Source organism: Talpa occidentalis, unplaced genomic scaffold, assembly GCF_014898055.3.
Source record: "Talpa occidentalis isolate TD23 unplaced genomic scaffold, MPIMG_talOcc4v2.1 talOcc4.5, whole genome shotgun sequence".
Taxonomy (NCBI): domain Eukaryota; kingdom Metazoa; phylum Chordata; class Mammalia; order Eulipotyphla; family Talpidae; genus Talpa; species Talpa occidentalis.
Genome location: NW_023604861.1, coordinates 86,172,110 through 86,195,312, shown reverse-complemented (window position 1 = coordinate 86,195,312; position 23,203 = coordinate 86,172,110). Strand labels below are relative to the sequence as shown.

General features: G+C 40.5%; 1 long non-coding RNA gene across 1 annotated transcript in view; it reads right to left on the bottom strand.

Moving 5' to 3' along the window:
- The window catches only part of LOC129146962 (uncharacterized), a 99,107-nt gene that overhangs the window by 12,867 nt on the left and 63,037 nt on the right, over window positions 1-23,203 (bottom strand). Inside the window, exon 3 of the long non-coding RNA XR_008554381.1 lies at window positions 271-333. This is a non-coding gene — a long non-coding RNA (uncharacterized LOC129146962). The remainder of the gene's footprint in view (window positions 1-270; window positions 334-23,203) is intronic.

Sequence of the window (23,203 nt, the reverse complement as noted above, 5' to 3'; positions counted from 1 at the left end):
CATAGTCTTTGGTCTTTTTATGGAGAGTACCTGATATCTCATACTGTATAACCCAAGTCTGGTGTGTTTTGGGAATGAAAAAAATTGCTTACACTCAGTGTAATATCTAGATATTCTCAAGAGAACTGCCTAAACGGGAAGAATGCATCTATGAATTTGATAGAAAGTATAGACACATGAACAAAAGTGTATTTTCTCTTTGTGATGTTACTGTTACTATTGTGCAGAGTTAGACTTGTGCAGAACCAGGACTCAAGAGGTTGTTCCTACCTTCTTGGTTACTTCTCCAAGTGGGGCTTCATCCTCAGTAGTATGGAGGAGTGGTCAGGACATCTAAAAGTAACAAAGGCAAGATGAAGTAGAAGTGATTTAGCTGAATGGCATGTGCTGCTAAGAAAGGATTTTATCAGAACTTGTAGAATAGAATTCAGCAAACTGTAACCCTTGGGCCATATCCAACCCTCTACCTATTTATGTTCCACTTGTACGCTAAGGATGCTTTTACATTTTTTTTTATTTTTTTTAATTTTATTTTATTTTAAGATTTATTTATTTATTTATACAAGCACTGGATACAGTCAGATGCGCAGGAGGGTGAGAGAATTCACCAGAGCCAGAGAGGGGAGCAGAACAGGCAGAATGACCAAAGTACACTGCTGAGGGGAGCAGCGGGCAGCAGGAGAGGTCTGCGCGCCATGTGGGACCCTCCTCCGGTGGCCGGGGAGCAGCCAGGGATCGAACCAGCGCTGCAGAGGCTGTGGGCAGCTTCGCAACCCAGCACTCAACCGCTGCGCCACCGGGGAGGCCCGCTTTTACATTTTTAAACAGTTACATTTTAAAGGACTATGTCAGTACCTATATAATGTCCTTGATATTACCTTTTGGCCTACAAACTCTAAAATATTTATTATCTGGTCCTTTATGGAAAAAATTACTAATGCTTGTTACAGAGTAATGATCTGGAACTATCAATAAGGACTAGGATTAATGCAGAACTCTTGTCACCTTCCCAATGATGGTAGACTGAGTAATGACCCCCAGAGACATTCATGTAAAAATACCTACAATCTATAAATACAGTGTCATGGCAAGAGAGGCTATATGAATGGGATTAAATTGAGGATCTTGAGATGGGAAACTTTTCTGGATTATCTGGTGGATCCAAAAAAAATCACAAGGGTTTTTATATAAAGGAAGCAGACGGATCAGTGTCAGGCAGGACATGTGATGGCAGAAGCAGAAGTTTCAGTGATGCTATGGAACTAAGTTTCCATCAGCTAAAAAGATCCATGAGCCCCTAAAGAGCTGGCAGAGGCAAAGAAACAGACTGTCCCCTAGAGTCTCCAGAGGGAATCAGCCCAGTGTATCTAGAGATTTTAGCTCCAGATAACTCATTTTGGACTTCTGAACTCCAGGACTATAAGGTAATAAATTTGTGTTGTTTTAAGTGACTACAATTTTGGTAATTTGTTACAGTAACAATAGGAAACCAATAAATTCATCAGCCTTGTTGTCTTTAGGTTGTAGAAAAAACAGTGTCACAAAATATAGTGACTTCCTACAGGCAAGCTATGTAAGAAGGAGAGGTATTGTGGCGAGAGGAGGGTTAGAGTGAAGACATGAAGCTGACTTGCACATTGGTGAATTAGAAAGCATTTTGAGAAAGAACCCAAGGAAGAGCTCATTTGTAATCAGTAGAGAAAGAGGGGGATGTGGCTAAAAATCAACAACTAGGTAGCTGAAGGGGCTGAGAGGAGACATAGGTGCATTAGCCTCTGCTTTCCAGTGGCCTCTCTCCAGGTATTTATCTGAAATCTAATGTCTCCATGGGCAGAAGAACAGAAGGGAAGGAGCCATTAAAGTATTAGGGTATGTTTTTTATGTCAGCCATGTAAGTGCTGTTATTTCCTTTCCAATCAGAAATATGTTATCTCCATATACCTCTAAAGTTCAGATAAATTCTCCTTCATCATTAATGTTTTATCAGTAATTTGCACACAGTGGTGTCCTTGGCAATCAGTCATTTGTCACAGGTAATCCTTTTAGTTCAAAATTATATTATTTCAGAAACTATTCACTAAACAGAACTAGATCTCTTACAACTACATTTCGCAAATTATGTTTGGCAGATCACCAACGATTATTGCATTCATAGAACAGTTTGGGAAGAATTCCCTTAGATCACTGAAACTGAATATAGTGTACAGGTTAAAACTGATACTCTCATTTCTGTTCAGATCATATGAATCTTTTGTCTTTTTTTAAACTGAAATTTGGAGTGAGTTTCTGTTTGTACTTAAGACCTTGGAAGAGATGCCAGTAGCTGGGATTCCTGAGGCTTTCTCAGTCTTGTGGGTCCACACTCGTACAGGCTCTATGATTCAAAACTATTTATGAATAATATGACTATAAAAGCATGAAAACCCCAAGTTACTTTTGGGGATTCTCTCCAATATTTGAGTTTTTCTGAACTATGTGCATGTGGGTACAATGACACACAATGTCCCTTTTCCAAGATGCCCACAGCCCACATTCTCTGGCTCCCTCTCCAGCATGGGAAACCATACAAAAGAGCCCTCTCAGGGCTGGGAAGCCTGTGTTGCTAAAGCCTCCTTGATACACAGGAAGCTCAGATCTGCCCTCTGCCTAACTCTGAAAATGAGAAAGATGGCGGGCCTCCCCTGGCGCAGCAGTTGAGCACTGGGCTGCGAAGCTGTCCACAGCCTCTGCAGCGCTGGTTCGATCCCTGGCCACCAGTGAGGGTCCCACATGGCACGCAGATCTCTCCTGCCATGTCCACTGCTCCCCTCAGCAGTGCGTTTCGTCAGTCTGCCTGCTTTGTTCCCCACTCTGTCTCTGGTGAATTCTCTCACCCTTCTGCGTTTCTGACTGTACCCAGTGCTTATATAAATAAATAAATAAATCTTAAAAAAAAAATGAGAAAGATGGCAAGAACACTGTTCCCTCATTGAATATGAAACAGTTTTGAGGATCAACCTTGACATATTACAAATGGAGAGTCAGGCAATTTGCTCATTGAATTTAATTGCTCATATGTAGCCAGTACTTAAAAGGTATTTGGCAAGCAATTGCTTGTTTAATTGTCTCCTCCACTCTATTCTAAGTTCTATGAGGTCATCAAATTTGTCTGACTCAATATTCCTGCACAATGCCTTAGTATGTGCCCAGTAAGCATGCTCAGAGTGAACATCTGAATGTGAAGTATTAGCACCCAAAAGCTCTTTTGAAATTTAGAGGCAATTTTGGTGTTATTGTTGTTTCCGCACTAGACAATCATACTAATTGTATTAGTATCGAGGTATTTTCTTTCAGGCTATTTGAGTTGCCAATAGAAGAAAAATGGCTTCTTTTGGTGCAAATGAAAAAAATAACCATGACTGTAGCTGAAGATTCTATTGTTTAATATGAGAAAAACCTATGGAAAAGTAGAATATTTATAAAACACATGTTTCTTGTTTTTACTCCTGAGGTTTCTTGGAATACATTCTGTAGTTTCCACTGGCATCATTTCAACAAGTATTTTCTAAGTACTTACTATGGTGAAGACACCAAGAGAGTTGTGTCCAGTACCTCAGTCTGCCAGAGGAGATAAGAAAGCTCGTAATGGCTGCTTTGTGAAGTGAGAGTAAGACGGTCAAGATAAGAAGTGCCAGAGCTTGCAAGCATAGAAGACTAGCAGTTGGGGGAAAGAGCCATAGAGCTGCCTCCATTTCTCTGAAGTGTGCAGTCTTAGGGAGGATGCAGACTCAATGACACTGGAAGGGCAAATAATACACTTGAGTGACTACACCTTCATTAGCCATCTTTTCTTAGAGAAGAGCACCCCCATGTCAGTTGGGGGAAAGCACATGTTCACGGTGCTTACCTTCCTTCAAAGGAAGGGCAGTCTTCTCAGTACATTCTAGTAACTATTAATGTTCCCCTCCATGTCCACCAGCACCCTGGCTTATTTCTTTTTTACCAAAAACCTTCATGAGTAAATAAATTGTTTTTATATAAGAAAACACTATTAGACAGAAATCTATCAACCAAGATTAGCATACTTTCTCTCTATTCAAAATCATTTTGAATGATTATGTAACAATGTGTTTCTGTAATATCCACAGAGGTCCTGGAGTCAGGCTACAAGAATATGGTTATTTCCACCTAATGAAAGAGCTGGTTAAAAAAAACAACCACAATCTCAAGAGAGAGCTAGAGCAATGAATCATGATATTACAGTGGCACTAATTTAAGATTCAAAGGGTTTAGGAGGTACAACTATCCAATTCTATTGGAAATCTCCAAGAGCTTTCAAATCTGACAGATACCATTCATGAGAGAAGTAGAGGGATGCATCCTGATTGTAGAACCCCCCAGAGAAAGTTTCAGTGGCAGACTGAGAGACAGTGAGTAGTTCCAGTAGCCAGAAGCATAGGACATATTTAGGAAAGTCAGGGATTAAATCTGGAAAAGTAGGTTAGATCTAGGTTTTGGAGAGCTGGACTTGAGAACTGGTTAATAAGATTGGCTGTTTGTCCATAGGCAACAGAGAGTAAGGAATGATTTGTGAACTAGAAAGTTATATGATCAGCATGATGCTTAACAAAAAAATGAATCTGGATTGCAAAGGGTAGAGTCTTGTGGAAAGGGGTTTAGGTAGAAGACTTCTGTAATAGTTTGCTTACAGAATTAAGAAGACCTGACAACTGAGTAAATGCTGATAGGGCACAAGAGAGAGGAAGAGGACGTCAAAGATGGTTCTAAGAGTTAAGTCTGACTTATTTCAATGTGTGGTGTCATTAAAATAGTTGTAGTAAGATGAACAACATTTGAAAAATACAATTCATTATACAAATTGTTTTGGTATACACAATCTCGTTTAACAGAAACAAATGAGTGGGTAGGCAAAACCTGTTTTTGGGGGTGGATTATATTGCAGTTGACACCTGTGGTGCCCTGGTCCGCATATTTTCTCCTTCTTCTAAATTTTTCTGTGGAGGACTACAGTTCATGTGACTTAAGCTAATTCATAACTTCCTATCACTTGGACAAATAATTAGCATATTTCCACGTTTCAGCCATGTGTTTGGTTACAGGATGAACAGGGTCCCCCGTTAGCCTGATGAAATTCAATTGTAAGACTTTTGATGGGACTACTGGGAACGAGAAGGTCTTTCTTTCTCTAGGTTTACTAAGTCAGTGAAGTTCAGCCTGGTGCTTATGGGAGTTATGTGAATAATAGGGAGATAGTGATATTGACAGGAGGAAGTAAACATTACACACGTGCGCACACACACACACACACAAAGAGGAGAGAAGAAGGGGGAGAAGATGGGGCATAGGGGAGGAGAAAAGGGAAGAGAGTGGAAAGGAAAGAGGGAAGTGAAGCAGGAAGGGAAGGGAAGAGAAAGGAGAACACTGGGTTCCTGGATCGAGCTCAGGAATGCTATGGCTACACAGGGAAATGGATTTTTTCCCCCTGTGCCACCACACTTAAACTACATCGGCTGGATTTCTATCATTTGCAATATAAATGACCCTGGGAAATATAGTGATGGTGTGTTTGGCTTAAAACACATAGAATCTTAGGTTCCAGATTGATATCTTGGTAGACTATGAATGAGAAGAGAATCTGTAACCAGGGATACACATTTCAGACTCACTTGCATGAAAATGGTATTAAATCTCTGGGATCTCCAAGGGAAAGAATGGAGAGAAAGATGAAAGGGAACAAAGAACCTGATAATGCTTAGTCATAGAAACCGAGACAGGCAATTTGAATGGAGAAATAAATGGCCTCAGTATCAATTAAAAGTTAGGTAGAATGGATATTGTCACTAGATTGGCAAATGGAAGTCACTGGCTATCACTGAGGTAGTGATCTGTGGGGTAATAAGTCTTCACATGATTACAAAGGGATCAGATTTGGACCTCCCCCACAGAGTACTTAGCTATCCTTCATTGGCATTTGTGTAAGGCTTGAGTAAGACATCTAGCTTATCCGTCTTTAACACTCTGTGACTGACACCTAGTAGGTAGTCAATGAATGGATAAAAAAGAATTGGCCAACTTATGTCTAGAGTGTTTTTATTTATGAAAATTAATTTTGTCAGGGAAAACCTGCTATTTATAACATACTTCAAGTTGAAATCTGAGAATATGTCACAACAACATCCATGATTTAAGGCTGGTATTTAGGATTAATCAGCCTTGTGGCTACAGAGTCTCATGAATGTAAACAGGTAATGAAACGGCTGAGAGTTGAATTATAAACTCAAGCATACAAAGTAAGTGTGCCAAAGGGATGGAATCATTCTGCAGTATGACAAGAGAAGGGAAGAAGTCAATCAATCCTGTATCATTAGGTTCTTAAAGATGGATAAAAGCTGGTCCCCAGATTTATTCTCTGTATTTTCCCCCTCACTTTTGAAAGAAAGGCATTTTTAAACAGGATGGAAAAATAAGCCTAATCATGCATGGTAACACCTATTAAGTGACAGCCTGGAGTGCTGAGAGGACTCTAAGACATCATGGAAAATAATTAATGGCTCTCATTGATTTTTTTCCTATTATCCCTCCTTCCTTCTCCCCTTTTTTCTCTGATTTGATTATTGATGTCTGCCATGGGTAAGGGAGTTGTATTCCTAGCTCCTGAAACAGTCTCTTCAACAAACACTTGCTGAATGAATGAAGATTTTCATGCTCTGTCAAACTGTGTCAAGATAAAGTTCATCTTTGAGACCAGACAACTCAGAGATAGTACAGTATATAGACAGTTACTCTCCTTTCAAAAAAAGGTTTTTATACTGTCTTTTAGTGAAAGACAAGTATCCCTATGCGTAAATGTACCAACATTCAGTAAAATTAAATTTTAGAAAAAGACAAAGCATAACTTCCCTTTTCTCCCCTTTTCAGAGGCTATTTGGAACACATTGCTGGGACCACCCACAGAGCAGGGATTTGGGTTGACCTATGTGTGTGTTCTATGCTAGCCTTTCCACCTAATAGAAGAGCTGGTTAAAAGAAACAACCACAATCTCAAGAGAGAGCTAGAGCAATGAATCATACATTGTAGGGCCACTAATTTAAGATTCAAAGGATTTAGGAGGCACAACTGTCAAACAGCAGAATGAGTGATGCTGGGTTTGAAAGCCTTAGTTATGAATAAGTGAGCATGTATTTACCAAGCAGTGGGACAGAAATACACAAAGGGAGATCTTGGTAAAATTTATTTCATTGCTTGAGATTTAGGTTCTGGATGTGACAATCCCTGAACTAAGTATCACTTAGGTCCATCCTAACTGAATGTTCGATTTCCCTGGGGGAATCTATTGTGGAAGGAAAGGTGACTCGGATCTTGCTCAATGGGATCTGGTGTCTGTAGCCAAGCTCTGGGGACAGCTAGGTATCCGAGCCAGGGTAAAACAATGAATGTTAAACTTAGGGGTCAGGGCAGGGTCAAGAGGCAGAAGCAAGGCCAGCAAATGGAAGTCAGGGAAAAATGAAGGGGATGGAGAGGTTCCAGAGTGTGTTGGTGCATGCAGTGAATTATGACGAAGAATTATCGTGGAGACCAGGAAAGGCCATAGGAAGGGGGAATTACAGGCAATGGACTGTAGTCAGGGTGAGGGGTAAGTGATTGCTGGAAGAGAGAAAATGGACATATGTTTTACTTATTCATAATTTATACATACATCAAGCTTTCAAAATATATAAGGCAACTTTCAAGAATAGAAATGGTAAGGCAGCTGTTAAAATGGAAACTCAAAACAAAATTTAAGACAAGGAGAGGGAAAAGAATACAAATTTACAAAATGCCTAGGAAATACCTGGTTATTTTAACGGGGCATTGACTTTAGCGCTGAATTTCCCAGTAGCCAAGGAAAAGAGAATTTTTATAGCTGGCAAAGAGAGGAAAGAATTGGATTAAATCTCAGTTTTCTCTTTTACTCAAAATAAGGAGAACTGAACCTCCCAGTAGGAAGAGACCGAGTAGCAAGTTGACAGGAAGGTCTGCATGTGTTGAAGGGAAAAGGAAAAATTGAAGGTGGAGGACCCCCACCATTTCTGCTTTTCCCCTCTGAAACAGGTGGACACACATCACTTATTTTTGACCATAAAACGTGCTCCACTGTCTGTGTTCTCACCACCCACCTGCTGGCTACTCCATGGGAAGGCAGAGCTCTCACACCTGCTGCCTGCCAGGCTTTGAAGAAGCCCATTTTTTTACTTCACAGCTTTCCCTGCTTGTTACTCTGGGTGAGGCTTCAGATGCCACACTGGGGAGGCTGGGCACCTGCTATTGGCTTTGAAACATAAATAGTTCCTGCTTCTGTCCTAGGTCTGCATTCTAGGAGGGATAGAGCTTCTCCAAGCACTGTTGTACCCCTCTTTCATTCTCAGGGCTGCTCCCAGCTTCGTCACCTGAGCCGGCTTAGTCTGACAGGCTGTGTGGGCTCCCACACATCTCACTCAGTCAGGAGGGGCATCATCTGCTTATGAATGATAAAGGGGTGTCAGATCTCTCCCATTCTTCCATGGCCTACTGAAGTACTTCACCCCTGAGAGATCCTATCAAACCCTGACATTATCCACATTGCCCTTTATCCTAATACTCTATATACTTTATTTTAATTTCATGTTTAGTCTGCCAGCCTCCACATTGTCCTCCAACTGGAGACCAAACACTGCGAGGGCTGCCAAGCTGCTGTCTGCTTGACTGTGCATCTCGGTGCTCAGACCAGTGCCTGACGCAAAGTGCACATTCAAAAACTTCATTTATTTACCAAGTATTTATTAAGCATCTACTACACGAGTGGCAGTGCTCTAAGAAGTTGGGGTACACAGGTGAATAAAATAGACAACTTCCCTTTTCCTTATAGATCTTACATTCTCATGGGCTTTGGTGAGTGACTGCCGGTCATGAAGGAAATTAGGACTAAATTAACTAAGGAGCAGTGAGGGGGCTCAGGAGATTCCAATAATGGTTCTCAAACTGCATTGTGCCTGAACTGTGTCCCGGGAACCTGATAAACATGGACTTTCCCAGCCGGCACTGGGAAGCCTGAGGCGTGGGGCAGGATCTCTGTCCCTGGATGGGTGGGCCTCAGACCACACTTGGAGAAATCATTTCTGGCCTCCTGTTGGGGGAAGCTTGAGAGGAGAATGTTGACTAATGGGGTCAGGCTTCAGATTCAGGTCAAAAGTGACATTTTTGACAGAGTGTGGAGTTGTGAAACAGTTAAAAAGAAATAATAAAAGCAGGTGAGGATATCTTTCATCACAAGTGAAAAAACTGGCTGACTTCAGCCCTAAATCATCACAGGAACTCCGGCCCTGAGGCACTGATCAAACAGGGACCCACAGAAAACCTCGGCTGGCTTAAGTAACCAGGCATCAGAGGATGTGACACCTTCTTCCTTACTGGAAAATGCTATGTGCTGCTCATGATCTTTGGAACTAAGGCATGTGGGTGGGCCACCCAAGGGCACGTTTTCCCAGCTAATTTCTCTACCATCCCCCCCAAATTCCCTGACTCACACTCAATCCTTCACGTGATTCTTAGAAAAAAGACACATTGGAAATCAGGAAGGGAACCACCCCCTGGGTCCCAGCCAGCCCCATCCACAGCATCTGCACACTGGACACCAGCCTCTGACACCTCAGCCTAACCCAGCCAGAGGGAGCTTGTGCTCTAGAGTCCCAGGGCATCTGTAGGGCAGGCACCCTCCCCTTCCTTCACAAATGCCTTGCCACCCTTAATGTGAGTCCTCTGGGCTGTCTCTCCTGACCTCTCGACCTCCACACTCCTTGCTTTCTTTCCTCTCACTGCCAAACTTTTCTATGTAGTCCCTTGGAAACCCCATTATAATTATCTTCTATTATCCACCTCTTTCCTAATGGTTTCTTCACATTTTGTTGGAATGGAAAGCTGATGTCTCCTTACAGAGCCACCTCTGCAGTCCTCTGGGTGGGAGCTGCCTCTTCTCCCAAGTTCCACAAAGCACAGGGCCTGGTGAAGACCACATTCTCTAGGCCCCTTAATGCTTCTTGAAAACCTAGGGCTCTACCTCTCTTCTTGTAAAAAATCCCCATCTTCTCAGCAGCAGCTCACCTGCAACACTGCAGGTGTGTCTTCATCAGCCTTCTCCCTTTGCAAAGCAGCAAGGGCAGCTCTCCTCCCAAGCCTGCCCGCCTGGGACTATGCAGGCCTCTCTTAAAAGAGAGAGACTTAAAAGACTACAGAAGCCTGTCTCTTTCAGGGGCAGCTCTTACTGTCCACTTGTGTCTGTGCAAGCGTCTTTCCTTTTCTTCCTTTTTATAATAAACCCACCTTTTTGAATATAAAAAATAAAATAAAAGCCCCATCTTCTTAAAGGTGGTACCATCTTGCTGTGTACCAGCCTGAAAAAAACTCATTTATCTTTTTTTGTTCTGACATATAGGTCACTGATAAAAAACAAACATCATCCAAGTACACAGACTGGTACTTATCCAAACTCTCGAGGGCTGTCCTATATCTTTTTAATATGAATAATTGGTGCTCTCTCTGCCCTTCAATCTCATTATTTCAAACATTTACCAGATTGGCCACCCTGCCTCATTTCCTCTTAGCAGATGAGTTCATCCTTACATGTAGGGCGCTAGGGTCTAGAGCCCTGGAGAGGAAGAAAACCTGACTCTCCCAAGAAGACACTCAAGAGACATGAGATGTAGGAGCTGCCTGGGTCTGCACCTAAGCACTTCCACTTCTTGGCTGTGTAGCTCTGTGGTGTCTCTGTGCTTTAGCTTTTTTTCTGTAAAATTTACTTTGTGGGGCTAGTATAGGGCATGAGGGTTAAATGTGTTAATGCATAGGAAAATAAGGCTAGAGCCTGGAATATGATACAAACATAAGCTTCCTTGTCATCTTTAAAATTACCAGGACTGTTCCTTTCCTCAGGAGTGTGGGCTTCCAGATAGAAAGGTAGAGAGGAGCCACAATCTGCTAACTACTAGGAAACACTCTTGTTGTCCCCCCTTATCATATACAAACTATGTGACATTGCAAGTCCAGATCAGAGAGGATTTGCACAAAAGTTTGCACAGCTTATAACATCCTTCCCCATTGCATAATCCCCTCCCAGTTTAATCCATTTCCATCACTGACAACTCATATCACTGAATAAGTGGAAGAGGCATTTTTAGGAAAAACGGGGGCATGTCTACAAATGCTGTCTTTTGCTTGATTCACAATTGTTCACTTTGGAGGATGTAATTGTGATACTTGCTGCACACAAAACCTGCTCATGAGTTCTGGGAAACCCACCAGGTGGATCCAGGGGATTCTAACTTCTCTATAGCAGGGGGATTCCTTTCCCAATACCCAGGAAATACCAATATTAAGAAAATTAATCCAAGTCACACAAGATCATGGTCCACACAAATAAATCCCCATGATGGCTCTGTTCCAGAGGGCAGAGGGGCTGAACTCCTAGGCAGGTGTGACCTATACAAGCAGGAGCTTTGGCTCCGGTTTGAGTACTTAGTGTAACTCATGTTCCTCTGAGTAACATCTGCATTTCCTTTCGACGCCCTAACATTGGTGTAGTGCTTTTCATATGAACGCTTTCGTATTGCAATAAACTCCAAACAGCCCAGTTTGGCTTCAGGGAAGATGAAAGTAATCCACAGTTAGGCACAAATAATGAAGCCCAGATGTGGGGACAGTGCTGGCTGCACCTCATGCACAAGCCAATGCCCCCCACTGGCTGTGCCCCACAGATCACAGCAAGACAGAACACCTGCGAGAAAGCAAACCTGATGTCCCACGAGGAAGACAGCCAAGCAGCCCAGGTCTGATTCTGCAAAGGGAGTCCTTAATCTCTTAAAAAACAATAAAGAAAATGTTATCTAAAAATCCATTCTTATTTTCTTTACAAGTAATCTCAAACATCTTTGTGATGGCTCTCTCTTTTGTTTAGGCAATACAGACTCACTTTCTTTTTTCCTGTCTCCTTAGGCCAAGTTTCCAACATCTTTTCAGATTCTTTTGTTTTATTCCTCCACCACCATCTCTTATGTCCCTCATCCCTTTCCCTCCCTCTTAAACTGAGAACACTCAGGATGTTTGTGAATGTCCAGCATTGTAAAGAAGGTAGACTGAAAATCAGAGAAAAAATTCACCCAAGGGGATCTTGATATGGCTTACTACAAGCAGGCAAATCCAGACACCTTTGGCAAAAGGATGCTTCAAGGACAAAATTCGAACCAGATAAAGAAAAAAATAACTGAACCAAACAACAACAACAACAACAAAAATTAGAAGCATAAAATTCAAAAATCTATCCTTTAGTATTTCTCATTAAGTTTTTTTTAATTATAAATTTTATTTTGTAGACATGCCTCCCGTTTTTCCTAAAAATTCCTCTTCCACTTATTCAGTGATAAGAGTTGTCAATGATGGAAATGGATTAAACTGGGAGGGGATTATGCAATGGGGAAGGATGTTATAAGCTATGCATACAATTGCGACCCCCTTATTTTCACCCCAATCCCTCCCCTCCCCGCACCCCACCCTCCATAGAGTGTCTCTGGTTCATAGTTGTTTGTTGATTTTGATTTTTACTTTCTTATTCTTTTTCCTGGTCCCTTATTTAAGTTTTCTAGATTACTGCTATGAGTGAGACCATCCGGTATTTTTCTTTTTCTTTTTGGCTTATTTTGCTGAGCATGATCCCTTCCAGCGCCATCCATGTTGCTGCAAATTGCATGTGTTTATCTTTTTTGAATGCTGAGTAATATTCCATGGTGTATATGTACCACATCTTCTTGATCCAGTCATCTATTTTTGGGCATTTGGGTTGTTTCCAAAGCTTAGCTATTGTAAATAGTGCTGCTATAAACATAGGGGTACAGGTGCTCTTTGGAATTGATGTTTCTGTGTCCTTTGGGTAAATCCCTAGGAGTGGAATTGCTGGATCATATGGAAGCTCTATGTTTAGTAGGTCAAGAAATTTCCACACAGCTCTCCATAGTGGTTGGACCAGTTTGTACTCCCACCAACAGTGCAGGAGAGTTCCTTTTTCTTCACAACCTCGCCAACATTTGTTGTTGCTAGTTTTTTTAATATGTGCCATTCTCACTGGTGTAAGATGGTATCTCATGGTAGTTTTGATTTGCATTTCCCTGATTACACATGTGTTGAACATTTTTTCATATGCCTATTGGCCATTTGCATTTCCTCTTCAGAGAAGTTTCTTTTTAACTTTTCTGCCCATTTTTTGACTGGATTATTTTCTTTGTTTTTGTTGCATCTCATCAGCTCTTTGTAGATTTTTGTGATCAGTCCTTTATCATTAGTGTTGTGTGCAAAAATGTTCTCCCAGTCGGTGGGGTTTCTCTTTGTTTTTGTTATTGTCTCTTTTGCTGTGCAGAAGCTCTTTAATTTGATGTAGCCCCAGCTGTTGATTTTTGCCTTCACTATCACTGCTTTGGGTGATGTGTCTGTAAAGATGTCTTTGATGTGCATATCATGTAGTGTTTTGCCTATATTTCCTTCTATGTATTTTATGGTTTCAGGTCTTATGTCTAGTTCTTTAATCCATTTTGAGTTGGTTTTTGTGTATGGTGTGAGGTAGTAGTCAAGCTTCATTCTTTTGCATGTAGCAACCCAGTTTTCCCAGCACCATTTATTGAACAAACTTTCTTTGCTCCAATGCATATTCTTTGCTCCTTTGTCAAAGATTAGTTGACCATAAATCTGTGGGTTTATTTCTGGATTTTTTATTCGATTCCATTGGTCTGTGTGTCTGTTCTTGTTCCAATAACACGCAGTTTTGATGATTATGGCTTTGTAGTATAGTTTGAAGTCTGGGAGTGTGATGCCTCCATTCCCTTCTCTTTTTTTTCAGGAGATCTTTGGCTATTCGGGGTTTTTGGTGATTCCACATGAATTTCATCAATAATTGTTCTATTTCTTTGAAGAATGAATTGATGGAATAGCATTGAATAGCATTGATAAAAGCCCTTGAATCTGGAATAGCGTTGAATCTGTATATTGGAATAGCACTGAATCTGTATATTGCTTTTGGTAGGATGGCCATTTTAATAATGTTTATTCTTCCAATCCATGAGCAGGGGATGTCTTTCTATTTCTTTGTGTCTTCTTCTATTTCTTTTAACAGTGTTTTATAGTTTTCTTTATATAGGTCCTTTACCTCTTTTGTTAGATTTATTCCCAAGTATTTGATTTTTTTTGTTTTGATAATAAAAGGGATGGGTTTTTTGATTTCTTCTTCTTCTGATTTATTGTTTGTGTATAGGAAGGCTACTGACTTTCGCGTGTTGATTTTGTATCCTGCCACTTTACTGAACTGATTGATGAGTTGAATTAGTTTTTCTGTGAAGTTTTTGGGGTTCTCTATGTATATTATCATATCATCTGCAAATAGTGATAGTTTGACTTCTTTTCCTATTTGGATTCCTTGGATGTCTTTCTCTTGTCTTATTGCTCTGGCTAGGACTTCCAGTATTATATTGAAAAGCAGTGGTGAGAGTGGACATCCTTGTCTTGTTCCAGATCTTAATGGAAATGCTTTCAGCTTTTCACCATTGAGAATGATACTGACTATTGGCTTGTCATATATGGCCTTTATGATGTTGAGGTATGTTCCTTGTATCCCAAGAATTTCAAGGGCTTTTATCATGAATGGGTGTTGCACTTTGTCGAAGGCTTTCTCAGCATCTATTGATAGTATCATATGGTTTTTATATTTCTTTTTGTTGATGTGTTGGATAACGTTGATTGATTTTCGGATGTTAAACCATCCTTGTGTCCCTGGAATGAATCCTATTTGGTCGTGGTGAATTATCTTTTGGATACATTGTTGGATTCTGATAGCTAAAATTTTATTGAGGATTTTTGCATCAGTGTTCATTAGGGAGATTGGCCTGTAGTTTTCCTTTTTTGTGTTGTCCTTGTTCGGTTTTGGTATTAGTGTAATGTGGGCTTCATAGAACGTGTTTGGTATTGTCCCTTCCTTCTCAATTTTTTGGAAGAGTTTGTGAAGGATAGGCACTAATTCGTCTCTGAATGTTTGGTAGAATTCATTTGTAAATCCATCAGGTCCTGGGCTTTTGTTTTTGGGGAGGTTTTTGATTACCATTTCAATTTCGCTGCTTGTAATTGGTCTGTTTAGGTGTTCTATTTCTTCTTTATCTAGCTTTGGGTGATTGTAGAGTTGTAGGAATTTGTCCATCTCCTCTAGATTGTTGAACTTTTTTCCATATAACTGTTCATAGTAGTTACTGATTATTCTTTTGATTTCTGCTGTGTCCGTTGTGATTTCTCCTCTTTCATTATGATCCTGTTTATTTGTGCTTTCTCCCTTTTTTCCTTTGTGAACTTGGCTAGGGGTTTGTCTATTTTATTTATTTTTTCGAAGAACCAGCTCTTGGTTTCATTGATCTTTTGGATTGTTTTTTTAGTTTCAAATTCATTTATTTCTGCTTTGGTTTTTATTATTTCTTTTCTTCTACTGGTTTTGGGGTTTTTTTGTTGTTCTTTTTCTAGATTTTTGAGCTTCGAGATTAGGTTGTTTCTTTGAGTTCTTCCTTGTTTCTTGATGTGAGCTTCTATTGCTATATATTTTCCTCTTATTACTGCTTTTGCTGCATCCCATACATTTAGGAAATTGGTGTCTTCCTTGTCATTCAATTCAAAGAATTTCTTTATTTCTTCTTTGATCTCCTTGTTAGTCCAGTGGTCTTCCAGTAGTGTGGGTTTCAATCTCCATGAGGTAGGAGGGTTCCTTGCCTTCTTTTTATGGTTTATTTCTAGTTTGATGCCTTCATGGTCAGAAAAGATGGTTGGTATGATTTCAATCTTGGTTTATCTGTTGATGTTTGTCTTGGGTCCCAGTATGTGATCGATCCTGGAGAATGATCCATGTGCACTTGAGAAAAATGTGTACTCATATTTTTTTGGGTTTAGTGTTCTATAGATGTCTGCTAAGCACAAGTGCTCCAGTTCCTTATTTAGAGCTTTAGTGTCTTTACTTATTTTTTGTCTCGTTGATCTATCCATTGTTGATAGTGGTGTGTTGAAGTCTCCCACTACATATGTGTTTTCTCTGATGTCTGTTTTCAAAGATGACAATAGTTGTCTGATATATTTTGGTGCTCCTTCGTTTGGTGACTATATGTTAATGAGTGTTATTTCTTCTTGAAGCATTGTCCCCTTGATCATAATGTAGTGACCGTTGGGGTCTCTTTTTATCTTTCTGAGTTTGATATCTGTTTTATCTGATATAAGTATAGCTGTTCCTGCTTTCTTTTTGGTCCATTTGCTTGTAGGATTGTTTTCCATCCTTTAAATTTGAGTCTATTTTTATCTTTTGTAGCTAAATGTGTTTCCTGGAGACAGCAAAAGGTTGGGTTTTGTTTCTTAATCCAGCCTGCAAGTCTGTGTCTTTTTATTGAAGAGTTTAGTCCATTTACATTTAGAGTTAATATTGATATGTTAGCATCTGTATCTGCCATTGTGTTTGTCTTTCCTTTGATGTTATTTATTTATTCTTTTAATAACTTTTTTTTGGGGGGGACTTCTTTCGTCGTTATTCGTCCCTGTGAGGTTCTGGCTTTAGGACTCCTTGTAGTATTTTTTGGAGTGGGGGTTTAGTCGTAATGAAATTCCAGTGTTTCTGTTTGTCTGGGAAGGTCCTTATTCTTTCTTCATAGAGGAAGGAGAGCTTTGCGGGATAGAGTATTCTTGGTTGGCATCTGTTTTCTTGGAGTCTGTTGACTATGTCCCTCCACTCTTTCCTTGCCCGTAGTGTTTCTTCGGAGAAGTCTGATGTCAGTCTGATTGGTTTTCCTTTGAATGTTATCTGTTTCTTCCTTCTTCTCAGCTTCATTATTTTTTCCTTGCCCTGGATTCTTGGGAGCTTTACTATTATGTGTCTTGTTGTATTTTTCCTTTTGTCATGGAAGTTTGGTGTTCTTGCTTCTTGTATATCAATTTTCATCTCCTTCTTCATATTTGGGAAGTTCTCTTCAATTATTTCCTTGAATATTTTCTCTGTTCCTACATCTCTCTCCTCTCCTTCTGGGATTCCTATAACTCTTATATTTCCTTTCCTCATGGAGTCAGATAGTTCCCGAAGTCTTTCTTCAGTCTTTTTCCTTCGTACTTCTCCTTCCTTTTCTGTTTTGGTTCTTTTTATTTCTGTGTCTTCAAGAGTACTTATTCGTTCTTCCATTTCATCTATTCTGCTTTCATTGCTTTTCCCAGAGTTCTTTAGCACCTCCATTTATTCTTTGATCTCCTGCATTTCTTTTACTTCCCTCTTTAGGGACTCAATTTCATTCTTCTGATCATTGATTTATTTTTCCCTTATCATTGTTTTCCTTTATGACTTCTGTCAGTTTTTTAATCACGGCAATTTTAAATTCTCTTTCTGTAAGGCTCAGAAATTCTTCCAAGTTAATGTAGTTGTAATCTGGTGGGTGGTTTTCTTTTTGTGGTGTGCTTTTTCCCTGAGGAGTTGCTGGGTTGCATGTGGTTTTTCTACTCACTACTGCCTGTTTTCTAATTTGCCGTATGCATTGGACACTGTGTTGCTGGAACTGGCCGGCATCTTTGGTGAACTTCCCAGCTCACCTCTGGCTCCTCCAGGAGCCTTCTGCAGGTTTCAAGCAGGCTTTACTGAAGAAAGATCCCTGTTCTAAAATACTGATGCAGGGATGCGCTTCCTGCATGCCTGGTCTGCCCAGGTGGTGGGTTCCCGCTCCCCCTCTGGGCTCAGACTGTAGGCCAGAAGGGGCCTGGCGTGGGTGAACTTCACAGCTCACCCCTGGCTCCTCCGGGAGCCTTCTGCCAGTTTCAGGCAGTCTTTACTGAAGTAATATCCCTATTCTAAAATGGCAATGGGGGGACGCACTCCCTGCGCAGCTGGTCTGCCCCGGCGATGGGTGCTTGCTCCCCTCTGGTCTAGGACTGCAGGCCAGAAGGGGCCTGGTGTGGGCAAACTTCCCAGCTCACCTCTGGCTCCTCCAGGAGCCTTCTACCGGTTTCAAGCAGTCTTTACTGAAGAAAGTTCCCTTTCTAAAATGCCGATGTGGGGATGCACTCCCTGCGCGCCCGGTCTCTCTCATTACGTTTTACTGCACCTTGGGTGAATTTTCTCTGATTTTCAGTCTACCTTCTTTTTTTTTTTTTTTTTAAGATTTTATTTATTTATTCAAGCACCGGGTACAGTCAGAAGTGCGGGAGGGTGAGAGAATTCACCAGAGCCAGAGGAGAGAGCAGAACAGGCAGTCAGATGAAGTACACTGCTGAGGGGAGCAGCGGGTGTGGCAGGAGAGATCTGTGCGCCATGTGGGACCCTCGCCGGGGAGCTGGGGATCAAACCGGCACTGCAGAAGCTGCACGCAGCTTCGCAACCTAGCGTTCAACCGCTGCACCACCAAGGAGGCCCTCAGTCTGCCTTCTTTACAAACCCAATAGGAACCAGTGTAATGTCCTGAGAAAGAAGCCCAGTTTGGCTTGCCTCATCAAGTCAGAAGACCTTTAAGGTTCACATGGGGGTTGTATTCAGGTTAATAATGTACTATGAGGAGTCCCCGGTGGTGCAAGGGATTAAGCACAGCACTATGAAGCAATCCGCAGACTCTGCAGCACGAGTTTGATCCCTGGCCAGCCAGGGAGCAACCCACATGGCGCATCAGACCTCTCCTGTCTCACCGGCTTCTCCCCTCACAGTGTGTTTTGGTCAGTTTGCCTGTTCTGTTCCCCACTCTGTTTCTGGTGAATGCTCTCATGACCCCTCCCCCCATCTCTGGCCTGTACTCCAGCTCTTGTATGCATAAATAAATAAATCTTAAAAAAAATAATATAGTATGATTTGACCTCATATTGACCTAGGTGCATTCTGGATAACTCATCAGCACAGATAGGAGAGATTGTAACAAGATGGTTCCAAACCCCAGGTCCCAGTGCGCTCTTAATCTCAATATCACAAACCCATTCACTTCAGTCTAGCCATGAGCAGACTGATTGCATGCTGTACATAATGAGATTGGGAAGCCATTAGAGTAAGGCAAGAAATAAAGGTAAGTTATGACAGACACCTGAGTATTTAAATTTAATATATAAGGTTAGCTATTAACAATACAGTTTGGGCCTCCCCTGGTGGTGCAGGTAGTTGAACGCTGTACTATGAAGCTGTCCACATCCTCTGCAGCACCTAGTTTGATCCTGGCCAGCTGGCGAGAATCCCACATGGCACAGCAGACCTCTCCTGTCTTGCCCGCTGCTCCCCTCAGCAGTGTATTTCGTCAGTCTGCCTTTTCTGTTCCTCACTCTGTCTCTGGTGAATTCTCTCACCCTCCCACGCATCTGGCCTGTACCCCAACTCTTATATGCATGAATAAATAAATCTTAAAAAAAAGGATTAAAAAAAACAAAAAAAATACAATGCTATGAAAAATAGCACAACTAAGTGTTGATATTCATTATAAAATTCTGTGGATCCATGTACTTAAGTTACCTGGAAAGTGAAAAAAATATGAATTCTTTGGCCACAATTCTACAGATCTAATAATGTGGTGTCAGGACCCAGGAATCTGTTTTTCAGAACCCCCCACTCCGGATGATTTTTGTAGACAGTGAGTCTTGAGCTGACTCTGTAGGCCTTTTTACTCCACCAGCCATATCTTTGAGAAGATTAGCAAACCACAGACCTATACTCTAAACTGACATGACTGTAAAGAAAGGGAATCTTCAATTTTCAGATGAACAATCTACTGAAGACTGACTGCTGCTACTGTTCTTTTGACTTTCTACCATGCCTGATTCTGTATTCATCTAATGAGGCCTTCTTGCCTTACTAGGCAAGTCCTTCTGGCCTTACTAGACATCCAGTATCCACTGTCTGCCTTATCATACGTAGCAGCTGAAGATGCTTTATTATTAGGATGATTTTATCAATGATCTTCCAAACTGAGCACTTTTGAAAGTGAAAGGGGGCAATATTAGTAATCACACTGAGCAGCAGGTATAAACTGGGACAGTCTTATCTAACCTATTTCTCACTAAGCCTGTACTACCACATGGCATCTCCCTGTCCTTGAATCTGTTGATTAGTGACAAAATCTGCCTGAAAAGTCTTTCTGCCTCATCTACTACAAAGCTTTGTACATTCTGGTATTTGAAGATTGATGGCCTTACTTCTAGCTCTAGTCTTCTTTTAAATATTTATTATATTTTCCTCATACAGAAAAAGTACACAGACTTATATGAAAAATGACACCCAATCCCATCAGATGTCTAACAGATACATTATGCATTGTATTGTATTGTATTGTGTTGTGTTGTGTTGTGCTGTATTGTTTTTCTTTCTCTTGCCATCCCTCCTTCCCTTGCCAGAGAACCACCATCCTGAATTAGCATTTCTGAATTTATCATTCATTCACATGTTTTATACTTTACCACATAAGCAGGGATCCATAAATAATGCCTGACATTGTTCTCCCTGTTTTAAAACTATGTGGTTATATTGCATTTGCCTTTCCTCACTAATGTTAGGTTTTTAGAGACTTCTCTATACTGATATATATCACTCTAATTCATTTGTTTTAACCACTGCATTAAAGTCCATTCTAAGACTACAATTTATTTATTCTCTCATTTTCTCAATTTTTGCTGTTACAAAAAGACTTCCATGAAATTTTTCTACATAGCTCCTTTTGGAATATTTATGAGAACTTCTCTAGGGTAGTCCTAGGAGTTGAATCTGGGGTCATGGGTTTGTTTTTGCCTCTTCAACTTTACTAGATTTTACTCAATTTCTCTCTAAAATGATTATATCAGCATTTGCAGAGAAAAGTTCCCCCTTCTCCCTGTACTTGCCAACACATGGTATTATCAGTCACATTAACTTTATCACTCTGGTATATGCTATTTTAAATTGCATTTCCCTGATTACTAGTGATGTTGAACATCTTTGCACATATTTATTAGCCATCTGGGGTTCCTCTTCTATGAATTACCCATTCCTATTCTTTGTTCCTTTTCCCCACTGAGTTGTTTTGCTCTTGCTTATTTATGGTAGTTCTTTACACATTCTGGATGCAACCTTTTGTTGTTTATATGCTTTGTAAATCTCCCAGTCTGTGGCTTGAATTTTAATTTCATTTGTGGTGTCTCTTGTTGGACAGAAGTTTTTATTTTAGTAGAATTGGATTTATCAGTCTTTTCTCTTACGCTTGTACTTTTTTGCGTGGGTCTTGTTTAAGAAATTCTTCCCTGCCTTGAGACCCAAAGGGATCTTCTTGTATTTTCTTTAAAGATTTATTTATTTACGCATACAAGAACTGGAGTGTAAGTCAGAGGTGCGGGGGGTGAGAGGATTCATCAGAAAGAGTGGGGAGCAGAACTACAGGCAGATCCACTGAAATATACTGCTTAGTGGAGCAGTGGGTGAGGTGACAGCTTGACAGCACTGTCTTTAACCCCTGCACCACCAGGGAGGCCCTTCTTATATTTTCTTCTTTTAGAAGAAAAATTTAAAATTTAAAAATGTTGTTCAGCATAACTTACTCTCCCTAGAATTGATTTTTATTGCTGAAGTTATTTAGGGATCTAACTTCATTTCCCCCATAGGGATAACCAATTGTCCTAGTGTCATTTACTAAAGAGTCCGATCTCTCTCCCCTGCTCTGCAGGGCCATCTGTGTCATGTAAGGGGAATGCCTTATACTCTCATTTTGTTCCATCAATCTGTCTCTCCCTGCATTATCACATTCTAAATTAACATACTTTTATAATCAGTTCTGAGATCTCATAGATTTTTTTAATATCCTTCATTTTTTCTTATTCAAAATTGTCTCTGTTCTTCTTGGCCTGGGCCTCTTTTTTTTTTTTGGCAACACGCTCAGACTAACCAAATGAGTGAAGTTGTCTCTGAAAGATCCTCTATATTGTTGAATTTCTTCTTTTTCTAGCATGAAATTTCACATGGAATTCTAGTCAATTTCATGTATGTTGATGACACATGACTACTGACACCCAGACTAGGGAATTAACATCAATACATGTGGTAGATATTTATAAAACTTCATTTTCTTCTTAATTTTATATATTAAAATAATACAGGAAACAACTCTATTATTTTCTTCCCACATCTGACTTACATTCCCCAGGAGTGCAAATTTCATTGGACGATGTTCCTGTGAAGATCAATGGGTTGTTTTTAAAGTAGCAGCTTCTTGGCCCCTCCATATGATTGAGTCACAATTTCCAGAGATGGAGCCTAAAAGTTTGTTTTTCTTTAAACAAGTACCCTAGATAATTCTGCTGTACTTCCAGGTTTGAGAAGCATAGTGCTAGTTAGGTTGGCTTACCAAAATGGTTCATTATCCTAGGAACAGCATTAGATTTTTCTGGTATCTAGGTGGCAATTAAGCGTCTCCCTTCTTCACCTACCACCTCAGTTGTCCTGATGATTTCCAAGTAAGACAGAAGTAGACATCCATGGTACCAGGGTCCAATCCTATCTGCCTGTCTTTGTAGGGCCTGTGAGCTTTTCATAACTTTAAATGGTTGAAACAAATGAAAAGAACAATATATTTTGTAACAGATGAAAATGACTGTCCATAGATAAGGTTTTATAAACATATGGTCAAGCCCATTTGTTGATGTATTATCTGGTGTTGCTGTTTGCACTACAATAGCAGAGTTGAGGAATTGGAACAGAACAAAGTGAATAACTGAAATATTTACTTCTAGCCCTTTGCAGAAAGAGTTTACCAACCATCTAGGGTGATCAACCAGGATATTATTGGACCATGGAGCAAGAGGGAACCTTTGCAGAGGCTCAGAGTCAGCAATGAGTTCTTCCCTGCAACTCTCTCTCTGACACTTTCCTAAGTTCCCCAATGCTTGAGGGCTCTGAGGGCCTGGGGTCAGAGCCACTAAGATGTTTGCAGGCCCCAGCCCCTCTCACTTTACCACATCAAACTTAACTAAAATATAAGACATCCCTCGATAAATGTTATCTTTACGCAACTCTAAGTGTTGAGTTAGAATGCAATTTTAGACTTGATAGAACATTACATTTGTAGATATTCAAATTAAAGAAGCACTAGAGCGGTGCCCTGTCTTAAAGACCCAGAGTCAAGGAATCAGGAACCAGAGTCTTGGGTTCAAATGCTGGCCCTA